At 39.6% G+C, this 17,001-nt stretch overlaps 1 protein-coding gene and 1 long non-coding RNA gene across 3 annotated transcripts in view; one reads left to right on the top strand and one right to left on the bottom strand.

Moving 5' to 3' along the window:
- LOC110193241 (uncharacterized) overlaps window positions 1-15,940 on the top strand; it is a 28,332-nt gene extending 12,392 nt beyond the window's left edge. Inside the window, exons 2-3 of one of the 2 annotated variants that reach the window (XM_078149465.1) lie at window positions 13,656-13,746; window positions 13,879-15,940. The gene's annotated coding sequence lies outside the window, so the exon portion shown is untranslated. Of the gene's footprint in view, window positions 1-13,655 lie in introns of both variants that reach the window. The other variant, XM_078149464.1, reaches the window with a different exon arrangement.
- LOC110193201 (uncharacterized) lies at window positions 229-7,334 on the bottom strand. Its single transcript, XR_002320412.2, has 3 exons — window positions 7,260-7,334; window positions 1,974-2,073; window positions 229-633 (listed from the first exon to the last, which is right to left on the bottom strand). It is a non-coding gene; the product is annotated as an uncharacterized LOC110193201 (long non-coding RNA).
- Window positions 15,941-17,001: the final 1,061 nt, after the last annotated feature.

The following is a 17,001-nucleotide window of genomic DNA, read 5'->3' as shown; positions in this document are numbered from 1 at the left end:
GTAAAAGGTGATATTCAACTGCTGAAGCTAGTAACAAACGGCAAGATACTAATGGGGGCAGAGGAGGACAAGGCTTAGGTGAAAACTGATAGACCTTCTATGGAAGTATAGATTTTGATCCAGAGTTTTTATTTAGAAAATTTAGAAAATGTTCTGCATCTAACTGAATTGAGAGCTATAAGGCATGAGACTGACAACAGAAATGAGGATAACACTTAGGAATCTGTGGTGAAAAAAAAAAAGCCGTGGGCTTATACTTTACTTCTCCCCAAATCATGCAAAAGCTTTTATTCCAGAGAGACCAGAGAGAGGGCATGTATTCACCACCAAGTAACTAGGAATATTGTAAGAAAAGCTTAAATCCTGATGAGATTCTAGAATGAGGGTGTGGTTTGACAGCTAATTTGCATATCCACATTTGAGTATCATGAGATTAGCAAGGTCTCAGAAGTTGTACTTTGCCCAGACCACTTATATTAGTTAGATGCTCCAAGATGGAGGCTATGCTTTGTCCATTTTTAGCTAGCTTAGATAGAGAGCAGTGCATAGCTGGCCCCATAAAGATGAATTTCCATTTGCATCCAGTTCCTGGATGAGGCGTAGGGCAGTTCTTCAGTAGAGGGGTTAGAATTCCTGAAGGAAAGGATATTGATAGACTAAATCTTTGTTCCATGTGCCTCCCTAAAGCTTTATATATTCTATCACCAGCCTGAATTGGGGCAACCTGAACCTGCCTTCTGGACAGAGCCCCATCCAAAATGGTATCATTCTTTAGCTTATATCTGACTTACCAAAAAATCATACAGGGTACTGCAGTTTGATGGGTTAAATTTGAGTGGGACATTAGGAAAGTGATAAGGGCATGTAATTCTATCATTATAAATAGATGCTCTGGAAATGTGAGATGAGGCACAGGGCCCACTGTTCTATTTAGTAGGTAGAGGGGTATGGATGGCATTCTCCCTGAGAGGTATTTGGAAGTAACTCTCAAAAGATGGGGTTGATAAGAAAGGGATCAATTTTGTGCCTATGGATATGTTAGTAAAATTACTTTGAAACAGAACATTGGAGCAGTTGGAGCCTTAGCCCCATATGAACCTAAGGTATGTCCCAACCCTCTCCCCCTCCATTTGCACATAAGTATGCTGGACACTGCTAGTCAAGATATTCATCAGGGAACCGCCAACAGGCCAACTGGCCCACCTCAGTTTCCACAGACAGACAATTATTAGAGGAGGTAATCACTTTTTGAGAGGTGCCACTTAAACTGGGGGCAGCTAGTTGGCACAGCAGATTACTAGGCCTGGAGTCAGAAAGATTCATCTTCCTGAATTCAAATCTGGCCTTAGACACTAGCTCTGTGACCCTGGCAGGTCACTTAAACTGTTTGCATCAGTTCCCTCATCCATAAAAGGAGCTGGAGAAGGAAATGGCAGTATCTTTACCAAGAAAACTCCAAATGGAGTCACAAAGTGTTGGACACGATGGAAAAATGACCAAAGGAAAAGGAACCTGTACTGGCCTTTTCGGTTATTGTGGGTAGTGCAAAACTGAAACCCTTGCAGTTGCTCAAACCATTCCATCATTAGCACGAAATGCTATCAGGTGGTATTGGGGTCAGGTCAAAGAGATTTCCTTTCTAATGGTGGAGATCAGGTAGATTATTTTGCTTTACTAAAGTCCCTTTAGGGCTGATGAGGAAGGCAGATGGCACCTGGTGACTTACAGTAGACAACAGCTAAACAAGTTGTCATTCCCATTACTACAGCTGTTCCAGACCACATCAATGTATTGCATCAAGTAGCTTAGGTCCAGGATGAGTGGTAGAATGTTATCAACCTTCCCAACCCTTTTTTTTTTTCAGTATTGCTGTGGCTAAGACTAGTCAGAAACAGTTGGTTTTCACCTGGGAAAGAGTCCAATATGCCTTCACCATCCTTCCTCATAACTACCTAAACTGTCCTTTATATTACCACTTTCCAGTAGGCAGAGATCTGAAACAGTCTTCTCCTGAGGGTATTGGTGTCCACCATTGCACTGATGACATGTTGACTTGGCCAGATGAGACAGACCCTAGATCAGATGAAAACTCATATGAGGGACAAAAAGTGGACAAAGCTAGGGAGATGTTGGGTCTAGCCTGTGTAGCTGAGTGCAGGGACGACAGTGAATGGGGAGAGCCCAAATGATTCAGGACACTGTATGGGATAAGCTACTAACACTTTCCCACATTCTGCTGTAGGCAGTTGCTCTTTGCCTCAATTTCCTCATCTGTAAAATGGGGATAATGATGACATCTGTCAAGTTCTCAGAATCAAATGACATGCAAACTGCTCTTCAACCTTTAAATACTATATAAATACTAAATTTTATTAATAATAGGCTATTGAACTTTGGGGTTCTGGAGAACCCATATCCTCTCTACCCTAGTGCCTTGATGACCTCCATTTTCTGAGTTACTGGCAAATTTATCCCTTTTAGTGGGACCTAGAATAGGTTTCTGCCCTAAAAGAGGGGGAGAGTCCACTAATAATCTAGACCTGGTACCATAATACTATCTTGTGTTGGGTGAGGAATCTATAACTTTAACTATGAGCAAGTCAAGTACTGCTTACAACTCAGCTCTTTATAGCTTTTTATTTTATTTTTTATTTTCAGTTCCAAATTCTCTCCCTTCATCCCCTCCCCAACACATTGAGAAGGCAAGAAATGTGATATCCATTATGCATATGAAGTCATGCAAAAATATTTCCACATTAGCCATGTTCTAGCTCTGTGCCAGGGCTTCTCTGCCCCTGGGTTTTTGGGTGGGGTAGTTGGCCCTGTTTGGGCACACTCTTGATCTCCTGAGTTCTCAGGCTAATCTCCAACTCCTATGATTAAGTTCCTCCCTATATCTTTGAGACTGAGCTCTAGAGCTTCAAGAATCTTTCTGGAATCTTAGAACAGAGAGTTAAAGACTTCAGATCCCATGAGCCTAGGACAGTATTTTTCTCTGAAAAACCCACTCTTTCTTGTCTCTGGATACAGAGCCTTGGTGGCTACTAGTATCCCTGGGTCATTTCTGATTATGTTGGGGAATTACCTTGTGGTGGTGCTGGCTTTGCTATTTTGGGAGTTGAGAGCCTTTCTTACTGTTCCTGGGCTTTTACAGTTCTATAGCAGAAGAATTTGCTTACTGTAGTTTCTTATCAGATGTCTTGGTCATTATTCAGTCTTTTGTGAACTTTAGGGTTTTGTTGGTATAGACCTATGGGAGCTGAGAAATCTATAAGTAGTCATCTTGGCAAGAAAAGGGTCAATCATCTTCTTTTCCATCCTATATTTTATGAATCACACCAAAAACTCCTTATGGGAGAGGATATCCTAAAACTAATCACCCTTTGCTCACATAAGATAGATGCAGACACACAATACCACCTTCCATTATCCTCAGAACTCTTATTTGTATGAGGAGCCTTATTTGCCTAGATAGTTACCAATGCTGTCCCAAACTCCTTCTTGAATATCATACGTTCTTTTGTCCAGGTCTGTATGGCAGAATGGTGGTGGAAGCCTACAGCCTGATACTACTCATGTGGGGCTTCAGCCAGAAGTCAGGAGCTAACTGCCTGATAGATGTTGGTAATAGGGATCAGGATGTGGTTGGTGGCTAGTTCACCAAACCATTTCTTTTTTTTTTTTTCCCTAGAGGCAATCAGGTTAAGTGACTTGCCCAGTTAGTATCTCACGCTGGAATTGAACTCAGGTCCTCCTGACTCCAGGGCTGGCACTCTATCCACTGTGTTGCCTAGCTACACCCAAACCATTTCTTTTAGGAATTTCATCCTGTCCTGGATTGGGCCTGATGCAGGCTAGTCCCCTGGTTCAGTACTGGAACAAAAGGAGACATGAAACAATTCATAATAATTGATTTACTTAAACTATAAGCTGTAGGCCAAATGCTGCCCACCACCTATTTTTGTACATCCTATGAGCTAAGAATGATTTTAACATTTTTTAAATAAAGTTTTATTGTATTTTAAAATGTCAAAACAATTAGCTCAAGGGCCATATGAACAGATGATGGATAGGATTTGACCCTTGCAGTTGGCTGAACCTTGAGTTAGAATATTACTACCACCACATTCCACTCTTTTGTTGTAAGGTCTTTAAGGTCTTATTCGGGGCCCTCTACCACTTAAGTTACTGTAGGGATCTTACTGGCCAATCCTGATCTCCTTCAAACTAAAACAGAAATATAGAAAAAGTCAAACAAAACAATGTAACACTTCCTTGAAGGAGTGACATTATCAAAAACCAGAAATCCCAGGGTTTTGCTCAGCTTCCCCATTCCACCTGTACCCCCTTTTAGAAGGATTAAGTTGAAGGCCTAAAAATCAAGTCCATGTGGTGGATGATACCAAATTTGCAGACCACATTGAATCTCTCAATGTAAAAAGGTGACCATAAGCTAAAATAGCACGAGGAATATCAAGGCTACAAGCAAAGATGATGGAAATTCCTGAATAATCACTAATCCTCAACATGGATCAGAGAGAATTGCCTTTGACACTACCTTAATCAGCTCCCCTGGCTCATCAGCCAAGAGGCTTCTAGGGAGGGAGGAATTTAAAATGAAAATAAAATTTTCACTCCTCTCTCCAGAGGGAAAAAAGATGTTTAGAAAGACAGTGACATAAAGAGACAGAAAGATAGAAAGACCAAGAGACAGATCAGTTTAGGGGTGAGAATGAAAACTTTTCAAACTGTCTGTCCTTAGAAAATTAACTGGGAGTGCAATTTGAAATTATGCAAATAGGGTAGATGCCTATTAACTGGAGAATGGCCACACAAATTATGATACATGTTTGTAATGGAATATTAGCATTCAATAAGAAATTATATCATGAATACAGAGAAGCATGGAAAGACCTACTTGAAATGATGCAGAGTAAAGTACAGCTAAGAAAACAACATACGCGATGACTTAACAATTAAAATGTCAAGAACACCCACATTTAAAAAAAACCACAAAAGTAAATGTTGTGAAATCATAAGGAACAAGTATAGCTTGAGAGAAGAGGTATGAGAAAACATTCTCTGCTCTTTCCCCCAACTGGTGGATGACATACAATTATTGCATATTGTACATATTTTCAGAAGTTTTCAATGTATTGATGTTATACCAATGTTTCCTTTTTCTTTTTTTTTTGTCTTTAAAAATATTATTTGTTATATGAGGGAAAGGAGGGATACTGGGGAAAACTATGATGATATGGGGAGAAAAAAAGGCAAGAACATTTTTTTTAAAAAGTGAAGGTTTTTTGAGGATGAAGGAGCCATGAGCATGTTTGTAGGCAGTACAGATATGGTCTGTAGATAAGGAGAGATTAAAGCTAAGTGAGAGAGTAGGGGTAATAGAGGCAGCAATCTGCTGGAAAAGACAGGATAGAACAGGATAATTTATGCATGTATAGGTACTAATTGTTCTTTAAATTTTTGATAGGCTTCTCCTATAAATCCTCCAAGAATTTTTCTTCTTTGGTAGCTCCTATAGAATTTGTTTTATTTCCTTTTTTGCAATTGGGCTACTTAAGATCTCTATTTTGTCTGTTAGTTTGGTTCTTTGGATTTTTAAAAGTATTCCTCTATTTCTTTTGTGTTCTCAGATTTGTTAGCATATAATTGTGTATAATAGGTTCTGATTAGTTGTAACTGTTTTTGCTTTATTATGGATTTTTACCTTACTCATTTACTATTTTATCGATTTAATTTTCTACTTTTTATTCAGATTGGCTAACAGTTTGCCAAATTTTATCTTTTCAAAGAATTCGTTTTTAGGTGTTTTGATCATTTCTATAGTTTTTATGATTTCTAGTTCATTTCTCCTCCAAATTTTAGTATCTCCTTTTTTACTTTAGGTTTATTAGTTTTGTTTTAGGTTTATTTGTTAGCTCTCTAATTTTTAGAAATGCACATTCAGCTCATCAGTCTTTTTTTTTTCTACTTTCTTAATGTATGCTTGTAGGGAAAAGATGTTTTTCCTGAGCTTTGCTTTAGCTGTACACCAGAAAATTTGGTGTGTTGTTTCATGTTGTTTAATATAATTGGTAGTTGTTTCTATGATTTGTTCCTTGACCTACTCATTATTTAGAATTTCATTGTGAAATATCCATTTGGTTCTTTCTCTTTTGTTTGTGGTCCCTGAAATGATAAATATTTTTATTGCATTCTGGTCTCAAAATGACATATTTACTATATCTACCTTTTTCATATTTGTCTGTAATATCTCTATGCCCCAATACATCGTCAATTTTTGTAAAAATTCCATGTGAGACAGAGAAATACATGTATTCTTTAGCAGTCAGTTAAAATATGCTATGAGTCTTTTAGCTCTAGTTTTTCCAGCAGTTTGTTCAGTTCTGTATTTTCCTTTTGTTTGTCTTTCTGGTAGACTTAATTCAAAACTGAGAAAGGGCCATTGAAATATCCTGTTACTATTATGTTACTGTGTCTCTTCTTGTAGTTCAGTTAATGTTTCCTTTATGAATGCTATGACATTTGGAAACTATAAGTTTAATATCACTATTGATTTGTTGTCTGTGGTTCTTTTTAGCATAATGTAGTTTCCTGCCTATATTATATTCTTTTTTATGTTTTGAATGTTTGTTTTTGCCTTATCTAAAAACATGATTGCAACTCTTGCTTTTTTGGATTGACTTGATAAATGTTTTCCTAAGCAATAGATTGCAGGATTTTGTTTCTTATCCAGTGTCACTCTTCCATTTTACTAGATTGTTAATCCATCTGCATGTACAGTTTTATGAGTTAGATTTATATCTTCCTCCATTTGACACTAATATTATTTTTCCCCAAGTTAGGATTTTTTGCTCTTTTCTCTGTAAACACAGTATCTCTTCAGTTATTTTAATACAGTCCATAGGCAACCCGATGCCCACCAGCTCCCTCCTGCTTGCCCTCAAGTTATGCTTGCCTTCTGCCTTTCATTTCTTACTCCTTTCCTTAGCTGCTTATTGGTTTATTTTTCTTGCTTGTTTTTAATCTAGTTATTTCTTTACTTCCCCCCCGCCCCTTGGCTAAGTAGTCCAATAGAATCCTTCTTCTTCCTCTTGTGTTCAGTTTGTTTTGTTCATTAATTTTTAAATTTCTTTTCTACATCTTTTTCTAAAAAGAATTTCTTTCCCCCATTGTCCTCATTTATTTTCCCTTTCTGTCTATTTTTATTCTTTTCTTCTTTGATTCATGGCCATACTTACTTAGTCCTTCTTTAGTCTCCATTCCTAAGTTGTCAATTTTGGGTTCCTTCTTCTAAACACTTTCTGTGTTATCTGTAGATCTTGCCTCTTGGAACCTTTTTTTTTTTCCTACTGTGCCTCACTTTTAGAAATATCAGTTCCTGCAGGTGACAGAGAGGATATCTCATGGAAGGAATTTTATAATGTCCCTGGTTGTGCAGTTAACTTTTGACTTTTGCCTTTACCTTGGTCATATTTTTCCCATTTGCCTCAAAGTGTCTCCTCTTGAGCCCATGCCCTCCCACTCTTGTAGCTGTCATTTACCCCATAGGAACTCTGATTCCCCATCTCTTAAGGCAAGTTCAAGTGATCTGTCTAAGCACCATCCCTGAAGATCATACTCATTTAAGGTTCCTAATCTGCCTTTATAGAATCTCTTTTCTACCATTGGAGGATTCATCAGTGGCATTCCTTCCCACCACTGAAACAAGATTTTCCCCTTAATTCCCCTCCCCTTTTTTTTTTAGGCAATTGGGGTTAAGTGACTTGCCCCGGGTCACATAGTAAGTGTCAAGTGTTTGGTCTGAGGCCGGATTTGAACTCAGGTCCTCCTGACTTCATGGCCACTGTTCCATCCACTGTACCACCTAGCTGCCCCAATTTCCCCCCTTTTCAATCACTCCCTTTGCCTCCTTGACCATTCTCCTATAGGCTTGTCTTTTTTTTTATAGGCTCTTCTTTTTGAAGGACTATAAGAACTTTGTTCCTCTTCATTGTTAGCCTTTGACTTAATTAAATTCCCCTCTATCTTCTTCCTCCTCTTTCTCCTTTTGGTCTGTAGGGGAGGCTGTGCTGTGATTGTATTAGGGGTTGGGAATTCTCTCATTAATTCATTCAGTTTTTAGCTTGTTTGGGTTCTTGGCGTCCTAAACTGTTGGAAAAGCAGAACTGGTTTTATCTGTTACACATAATTCCTACTTGGAGAGGCTTTAGAGCTTGCTAGAATCAGAGAGAATATCTCATCATCCGTCTTGTTGGTCATCTCCTCAAACTATCATCCTATAATTCTCCCTTTGTGGCTGAACTCTTTGAGAAGCCCTTCTCCAGTAGGTACCTTCATTTCCTTTCCTCTCACTATATTCTTAACTTAGCAACACAGTTTCCAACATCATCAGTCAACAGAAAATGCTCTCTCCAAAGTTACTAATATTCTGTTAATTGCTAAATCTAATAGACTTTTCTCAATTCTTATTCTTCCTGACCTCTCTGAAGATTCTGATACTGTGAAACACCTGCTTCTCCTTGATATTTTCTTCTGTATTTCTTCTGGTTTTCCTCCTAGCCATCTGATTACCTCCTCAAACAATTTTGTAGAATTTTCTTCCAGGTTACACTAGCTAAACATGGGTACCTGCAGGGCTCTGTGTTGAGCCCTCTTCTCTTCTCCCTCTATACTGTTTCACTTGCTGATCTTGTCTGCTCCTGTGGATTCAATAATCATTTCTATGCTGATAATTCTCAACTCTGTTTATCTATTCCTAACTTCTCTGATGATCTCCAGTCTCAAATTTCCTACAGCCTATTAGATATATCAAACTCATGCGTTCAAAACCAAAGCCTTTATCTTTCAAATTACACCCTTCCCACTTCTTACCTTCTTTATTACTGTTGTCAGGATCCCCATGCAAAGACTACCTCTCTCTTTTTACTATTAGGAGATACCCTGTTTTCCAGAGCTAAGGCCCAGTAAGCAAGCTGTGTCCTGAGCTTGGCATAACAGCTGGTGAGCCACAAAGCTCTGGATGATCTCAGACCTAGCAAAATCCCAGAACTGTTTCACATCAACACCAGGTGGTCTCTGAGCTCAGACAGCACCTGCAGTACTCATGTTACAGTCATGAAGTCCTGCTATGAATCAAACTTGTATCATTGTTTCTGTTACCCCTCCACTGTCTGGGCTGCATAGCTATTGGTATAAGTATTGAGATTTGCCCACCCTAAAGTGGGTCTCCTACTAGAGAGGTCCCCAGCACATGTGTCTAGTTTCCCTCCTCCAATGGAATAAAGAAAGCATTTTGCTTATGAGCACTGTTATCTCTTTGTTTTTATTTTATTTTTTTAGAGTTAACTGTGGTTTTGATAACCTGCATGAGCTCTCTAGATTTTTTGAGGGTTAACAGCAGTTGCAGAACTGCTGTGGCTCTTTGATAATTTGTTCCCAGGGTTGACACTATCAAGGGTACAATCACCCTTCCAGTGATGTAGGCTTGCAAATAGGTGTCTTCACTGACATCTCACTCTCTTATCCCTAGATACAGATATCCAGACTGTTGCCAAGGCCTGTTGATTTTATCTTCATAACATCTCTTATATATACCTCTTTCTCTCCTTTGACACTGCCACAATCACCTCATTCCTGCACAAGTGCAAAAACCTGCTGGTTGATCTTCTTGCCACATTTGTCCTCATTTCAGTCCATCCTTCACTCAGCTGCGAAACATATTCCTACTGCAGGTCTGTGTCTCCTACTGAGTACTCCCTACTCATTAAACTCTTGTTATTGTTGTTCAGTTGTTCAGTCATGACTGACTCTTTATGACGTCATGTTCTTGCCCATGGCGTTTTCTTGACAAAGAGACTAGAGTGACTTGCCATTTCCCCGTTTTACGGATGAGGAACTGAGGCAGTGACTTGCCCAGGGTCACATAGCTAGTAAGTGTCTGAGGCTAGATTTGAACTCAGATCTTCCTGGTTCCAGGCCTGTGCACTATCCTCTGTACCACCTATCTGCCCTTCAGTTCCTTGTCACTTACAAGATTATAAGGAAGGTCTCTACCTCAAGTATGTGAAGACTTGCCCTGGCACAATGGGAGAATGAGAACAATTTGTTCAAGGCCATGAAGGTAGCTGAAGCAGGCACCATGGAGTACTTAGAGTTAAGGCAGTCATTGAAGATGTCAAGGTCATTCACTGCATCCCAGACCATCGTCAGTTGTCCTGACTTTTGTCTTACCACTGGACTTCAGTGACCCTGGTAGAGAGAGTGAGGCTGATGACTATGTGCAACTCTGCCTCACTTAAATCCAATTCATACATGAGTCAAGACATCACCCAGTGATGTCATTGGTCCTCTTCAAAAACAAAGGACAAACAACAATTTTATAAAATCTTGTAACTCCAATAGTTCCTTATTACTTGCAAACTTATGAAATCCTCTCTTTGAAATTCAAAGCTCCCCACTTGCTCCTTCTACCTTTCTAGTCTTCTTATACCTTAAGCCCCTTATTCAACCATGTACTCTGATTCAGTGATACTGGCCTCCTTGCAATTCCTGGCAGAAGACATTCTATCTCCCAAGTTCTGGCATTTTCTCTGCCTATCCCCAATGCATGGAATACTCTCCCTCTCTTCGTCTCCTGGCTTCACTGGCTTCCTTCGGTCCCAACTAAAATCCCATATTCTATGGTAATCTCCTAATTCCTCTTAATTCTACTACCTTCCCTCTGTTAATTATTTCTTATTTATCCTGGGTATACCTTGTCTGTACACATTTGTTTGCTTGTCTTATCCATTAGATTGTGAACTCCTTGGGAGCTAGGAACTGCCTTCTGCTTCTTTTTGTATGCCCAGCACTGAGCACAGTCCCTGGAACACAGCAGACACTATATAAATGTTGGCTATCATTATTATTATTGTTGTTGTTGGTAGCTATTATTATTAATGTGGGTACATGTGGAGCAATCTCTAGCAAATATGGAAGCTAAGGTAATTGATAGGTTTTGTCTTGCTTTTGCAGTTGAAAAGCATAGAGCCTAGAAAAAAATAATAACAAAGTTCATTTGGAAGAACAAAAGGTCAGGAACTTCAAAGAAACCAGGGGAAAAAGATGTAAAGGTAGCAGATTCAGCAGTATCAGACTTTAAACTGTTATGAGATGAGGGCATTGTTGAAGTGCAAAATGATAATTTCGATTACTTTAAATGAACATTTTCTTGTATAAATAAAACTTAGGTAGCCAAGAACAGAAGGAATGCAGAAAATTGGGAAAAAAACCCTTCAAAGACAATCTCTCAGATAGGATATGATTGGGTTGGACTGTTGCTGTGGTGTAGCCAATGATGAGCTGGTTGATTTAGAAAAATATGGAAAGACTTGGACTTATGAAGAAAGATACTATCCACCTTCAGAGAAACAGATGACAAGTGGAGATAAGTATAGTATGGTGTTACAAATGTGTCCATGAGTGTATATATATATGTATATGTTTACATGTATATCTATATCTGTGTGTATATGTATGCATATACATGCATACATTTATATATATCTATATCTATATATCTGCACTTCATTGTAGCTGTCTTGGGGGAAGGGGCAGGAAGGGAAAAAATAAAGTAAAAGGTGCACAGCAGACAACAAAAGAAAGCCTAAGGGCAGTTAGGTGGCACAGTGGATAGAGCACCAGCCCTGGAGTCAGGAGGACTTGAGTTCAAATCCAGCCTCAGACACATGATACTCACTAGCTATGTGATCCTGGGCAAGTCACTTAACCCCGACTGCCTCACAAAAATGAAAAAAAAAAAAAAGAAAAGAAAACCTATAAAGAAGCAAAGAAAAGCTAGGCAGCTTTGAAAACAATGTGTAATATTTGGAAATTTATTGTTTTATATTGAATCCTCTCCTATGTTCTTCTATATACATGGCATTTTTTCTTTTTTGTTTTGTACTTAAGTTTAAAATTAATTTTTGAAAAAGAAAAAAAAAAGGAAAGCATAGAGCCTTCCTAATGTCAGGAGTATACCCAGACCTTAAGAGGAAATTTTGAAGATACTGGGCAGAAAAGTGAAAGGATAAGAAAAGTATACAGTTAAGGCCACTGATGTTAAGGCAAGTAAGGCAACTCAGGAGGTTTTTCTAATCCTTTCTAAGAATTTTTATCATGTAGCTCTACCTGAGAAATTGACAGTAGGAAGTTATCTTGGGAATTTCAGCCCTGATCATCCTCTGAGGATGAGGAATTGCTTAAAGAAGCAGAAGCCCTTCTAATCAAAGGAGGCATTCCTACAGAGAGAATGAATGTCAAAATTAAATCCTAGAATTCCACTCCATCTGTGAATATGTCGGAAGCCATACCCACTGTGGTATATAGATATCATAAGGCTCAAATTGGCATTTTCTCTGGACAAGAACCATGTTGCTCAGGAGAACCATCTTGGGAGACTTGGGTTGGATAAGCAAGAGCGAGCCCAGGATACTGGAAGGCCCCTGAGCCAAACAAAATGATGAATCTGACAAAGAGCTTAAGAGGAATAGTTGCAAAGGCCACTGAGTGGATGCTCAAAGTGTAAAGACCAAATGTTTGGCTAAGATGTTTGAGATGGTGGATCAAAAGACCCCTAACCTAATTTTGTCTCACATACTATGCCTCACAAAGCCTTCTGATTTCCTCCTCAGAGTGGAGGAACATGTGCAGAAACAGGGGCTGCGGATCTTGAGAAGAAGAATAATAGCTAACATTTATATAGTGTTTACTATATGGCAGTCATTGTGCTAAGTGCTTTACAATTACCCCATTTGACCCTCACAACAACCCTGAGAGGTAGATGCTATTATTATCCCTATTTTACAGATAAGGAAATTGAGGTAAACAGAGGTTAAGTAAGTTGCCCAGGGTCACACAACTAGAAAGTGTCTTAAGTCTAGATTTGAACTCAGTTCTTCCTGACTCCAAGCCAAGCACTCTATCCACTGTGCCACCTCACTGTAGGAAAAAATACTCTATAGAGATTGTTTGTTCCATGAGCTTGGTAAATAACCCTCATACATCTGATGTCATCAGATCTATGTAGATATAGAAGCCATTACCAACAATGTCTGAGGCAAAGCAGGTACTCCTGAGTTTCAGAGATCAATATAATTCACAGAGCTGGGCCTCAGCAGGCTCCAGGCCATGATGAGTGTGGGCCATGGGAGCAAAACAGGGTAACAGCATCACTGGGCTACAGTCATAGAGCCAATGAAACAATCAAATAAGAAGTGTAGCACTGCACAATCTTATTCTCCTTGGAGAGGCAGAGGATCTAGGGAATGACATGAGAATGCCTTCAGGTAATCATCAAAGTAAGAGATCTACCTTTTGTTATACTTGTGGATTAGATGGTCATACTTATTTTGGATGTGCTAGCAAAGAAAATGCAGAAGTGGTCTTGAAGAAGCTAAATATTATCCAGCTTCAGGGAACCAGAATGAGGCCAGGGAAGGAGGTCACTCTGGGCCCCAGGACAATCCCACTGACTTCATCATCAGTTCCTTAGCTGGACTTACAGAGGTGAAGGTAAAAATTGAGAATATGAACTTCAGTGCTATGCTGGACAGAGGACCTCAAGTTACTATCATTTTCCAATCTTTTTATGACAGGTATTTGGACAAAATATCTTAAAAACCTTTGGCAAAGCTTGGATGTAGAGGTTTGAGCAATAAAGATTATCCATGCCTGGGACACATCCAGGTGAGCTTGAAACTGCTGTTGGTGGTGTTGACAGAAAAGTGGACACTCTAGCTCTGGTATGTCAAGAACCTTCAACACTCATTGGAGTGTCAACATTGACTGGAACTAACTGTAATCTTTTCAAAATTCTAGCAGAATACTACAAGCAACAAATTGAGACCCAGTATTTGAACACTTTGAAGACTGTTCAGAGGCTTATAAAAGGACAGAAGAAAGAGGTTGCAGTAAGCAGCACAGGAGCCCTAGTTCCTCACCCACCAACTTGGATCCTGAGGTATTTGATTAGGGGACTCCCCAGTACCACAAGAGTAGATGGATAGATTGAGACTGGAAATCAGTAAGACAAGTGTATTCTCATTGCATTAGTGAGACGTAGGATATTCTCAAAAGTCCAAACCACAGAATACATTCCAGACCATTCAGAGATAAATCTAGGATGATTCCTCTTTCTGTGATGATCTCAGAAACCTCAAAGAAATGCTGATTAATGGCATCATCACAAAATCTAGGAGCTTTTATGCATCCAAAGTGGTAAGAAAATGGAAAGATATGGATATGTGTTAGTGAACTTGGAAAAAAAAAGGACTAAAGTGGACCAGTGCACTATTCTATGGTGCAAAGTGCCCAGGATTGTCTTCTAGGCAATCAATAGTTTTCAGTCTGGGACTTGTATAGTGGATCCTACCAGATTCCTATGTCTCAGAAAGACAAGGAAAACACTGCTTTTATCTATTCTGGACTTACAAGTTAGCTGACTGTTGGAAAGTTAATTCATACAAAGTTATTGAGAGACTGGGCAACTTTTCTTTTCACAAAAAAGCCCCAGAGAATGGAGCGGGGACCCTATCAGGACTATTCACTGGAACCACCTAGTACCCACAGAAGAGTTGTCAGATTTTATAATAGGTGATGGACACTCACCTAAGAAAAAGCTGAGAAAAACAGATGGTCCACCAGTTGTACAAAGACTTTCTGACCCAGATATGGGCACTGAAAGTGATGCCTCCAGTGAAGGACCTGTATATTGTTATATACAGAGAACTTGACCTAGAAGCAAATCCTTTCCTATCCAAAACTACTAGAGACTCCTAGGGTAGAGATTCAACCCACAGAGCTCAAAAATACTAACAGCCAACCTGACATGACTACCAATCCAGGTGTGTGGTACACAAGTCTATAATAATCTTGATGGTTAATCCATACCAATTACTGGCTTAGGTATAAAAGCTGAGGAAGTCAGTGACAGGAGAAGTAAGCCTTTTAAACCAGTCACTAGGCTAAGTTGTGATGTTACATGTAAACCTGAAAATAGTTACACATGTGACTAGGTGACAATATTAGAGATTACCCATGTGAAATGTGCTTTGTATGTAATTGCATATATCCTTCTTTACTTGTTAATTACTGCATGTTTGGGTGCACGTGTTTTTTAAATTTTATGTTCTTTTGACTGTTTTGGGTTACATTCATATTACAGAAATATGGGGGGGTTGCATTTATGTTATTGCTTTTGGTTACGTTGTATTTTATGTATAGGCCTGTTGATGTTATTATTGTAGCTAGCTTGCTTTACTTTGTTTGCCAGGCTTACTGCTTTTGAATAGATTGCTGTATACTATGGATATGTACATACTTTGAAATGTGCATGTATTGTGTTCTCACACAGTTAGCCATGTTGTCACTTAAGGAAACTTGCCTTGATGCTTAGGTTTTTGATATATACTTACAGGTTTTAGATTTGTCCCTGCTTATTTTTGCAAAGGACTACAGAAAGGGAGGGAAGGAATGTATTCTGAGTCCTTAAGACCATTGTTTCTGTGGATTCTCTCCTGAATGGTGGAGATCTGTGCCTGGCCTGCATGAGGGGCAGGGTGGAGTTAACAAGAGTGGGAGAGAGCTTCAGTTTTCTTTGGGTCTTCAAGTCACTTGCATCAGGAGTTTGTAGCTTCCAGCTTTGAGAGAAAAGATGGATGAAGTTAACCCTACTTCAGATTGCTGAAGGAAAAGATTCTGGAAGAAGCCAACATGGAAGGAGCTGACAATTTCTATCATGTCTTATCTGTTGATTGAACTGAATTAGCTCACTCTCAATGGCAGAGTTCTTTTACCTTGTAATATTTGGTACATATTCTCCTAGATATACTTTCTCTGAATTCTGTTTTGCTTTTACTTGGATAAATAGTTTTCTAGTCTACCTGCTATGTGTATTCACTGTAGAACTAGCATTTTGTGGGAAAAGGGTCAAGCCATGGATATAAAGCTTGGAATCCTCCTCCCTCCAATAATGAAACAGCAGCCAAAAATTACATTGAATCTGAAAACCACATCCTCCAGACTAACAATATTTAGAGAAAAAGAGAAAGAATTCTAGCCAAGTACCTGCTCTCTTTGAGGAGAGCAGAGGGGCCAGCCTCTAGCCCCAACTTTCAGTGGTTCCGCTCTTGGCAAAAATTAAAGTCACCCTTGGAGAAAGGTAGAGGGGAGAGGAGGCTAGAGATGTTTATTTCATCTGCCTTTGAGCTACACAATAACAAACACATACTATATGTGGGAGACAGACTTTGTCATAAATATGTATGTGTGTACATACATATATACATCCCCCCAGTAGAATGTAAGAAAACCCTTACCACTCTCTGGTGAAGTCCACTGATTTGTTGGCCTGAGGTTAATGCCCTGTGACAGCCAAATTCTATACAAATACCCCAACCCTTCCAAACAGCCTGGGCAATTGTAGATTTAAAGACATAGGGAAAAGACCTCATGTAACTGAATGCAGCCCGAATCGGTCCTCTACATGCCAGAACCTGTTCTGTGTGATGGGAATATATGTTACCCCTGCAAGACGCTTACATTCTACAAGGCGAAGTAACATGTACTAAGACAACCTACCAAGCAAGCACGTGGCCAGATCTGAGAAAGGGGTGGGCTGGGCTGAAGCTGATGGAAAAGGCTCCACGTGAGAGGAGCTTCAAATGAGCTGGAAAGAGCCATGGATTCGGGTATGAGCGGCACCAGCCACATCCTGGAAGCTCCTTGGATGGAGACAGTGTTTTCGGTGTGGTCTTGGTGTGCCCAGGGTCTGGCACAGGGCATTAAGCCTCCTAAAAGGTGGCTTAATAAACAGACCCCCGCTAGCGACTGGAAAAGTCTCTGGCATTGCCCAAAAGTCGGGTGCTAGGCACGCGCACACATCGACCCTTCCGGAAATCCGGCCCCCGAGACCCTGCTTCCCTCAGGGTAGAGCGGGACCCT

This window comes from Phascolarctos cinereus, unplaced genomic scaffold (assembly GCF_003287225.1).
Source record: "Phascolarctos cinereus isolate Bilbo 61053 unplaced genomic scaffold, phaCin_HiC Scaffold_2;HRSCAF=192, whole genome shotgun sequence".
Classification (NCBI taxonomy): Eukaryota; Metazoa; Chordata; class Mammalia; order Diprotodontia; family Phascolarctidae; genus Phascolarctos; species Phascolarctos cinereus.
The sequence above is the reverse complement of the archived record's forward strand: the minus strand, read 5'-3'. Positions and strand labels throughout refer to the sequence as shown.